The sequence below is a fragment of the Neopelma chrysocephalum genome, unplaced genomic scaffold (assembly GCF_003984885.1).
Source record: "Neopelma chrysocephalum unplaced genomic scaffold, ASM398488v2 Primary Assembly neopelma1_83523, whole genome shotgun sequence".
Taxonomy (NCBI): domain Eukaryota; kingdom Metazoa; phylum Chordata; class Aves; order Passeriformes; family Pipridae; genus Neopelma; species Neopelma chrysocephalum.
In genome coordinates this window covers 1-643 of record NW_020913963.1, presented here as the reverse complement: position 1 = coordinate 643, position 643 = coordinate 1, and the positions used below count along the sequence as shown (strand labels likewise).

The window sequence follows — 643 nt, the reverse complement described above, 5'->3', positions numbered from 1 at the left end:
ACTCCTGGGCCCCCCCAAACTGCCCCCTGACCTTCTGCCCCTCCAGAAAAGCTTTGCTGGGGGGAAGGTCTCTCTCCACGACTGCTTCAGCCTCTTCACCAAGGAGGAGGAGCTGGACTCGGAGAACGCCCCGGTGAGAGCGTGGAGCGGGGGACACCCCCTCTGTGACCCCCTTCAGCTCCCCAATTTGTCCCCCTGCAACCCCCCCCTCACTGTCCCCTCCCCTCAGGTGTGTGACAAGTGCCGGCAGCGCACGCGGAGCACCAAGAAGTTGACGATCCAGCGCTTCCCCCGGATCCTGGTGCTCCGTATCCTTCGGGAAGCCGCGGGATTTGGGGGGTGGGAGGGGCGTGTGGGCATCCACTCCTCCATCCAGCTTTGCCTTGACGCCCTCCCCCCACCAACAAGACCTGAACCGGTTCTCCACCACCCGCTACTCCATCAAGAAATGCTCCGTGTTCGTGGATTTCCCGCTGCAGCAGCTCAACCTGCGGGAATTCGCCAGCGAGAAGGCGGGTGAGGGAGGCGGGGAAGGGGCGGGGAGGGGTGGGAGGTGGGTGGAGAGGCAGGGCAGGGGGCACAGGGCAAGCAGAGGCACTGGGGGGTCCCGTGCCCGCTGCCAGGGCTCGGGGAGGGGGGGGGG

General features: G+C 66.6%; 1 long non-coding RNA gene across 1 annotated transcript; it reads left to right on the top strand.

Annotated features, from left to right (window-relative positions):
- Positions 1 to 11: 11 nt before the first annotated feature.
- On the top strand, positions 12 to 526 carry LOC113979569. Its single transcript, XR_003537910.1, has 3 exons — positions 12 to 133; positions 230 to 308; positions 409 to 526. It is a non-coding gene; the product is annotated as an uncharacterized LOC113979569 (long non-coding RNA).
- The last annotated feature ends 117 nt before the right edge of the window (positions 527 to 643 follow it).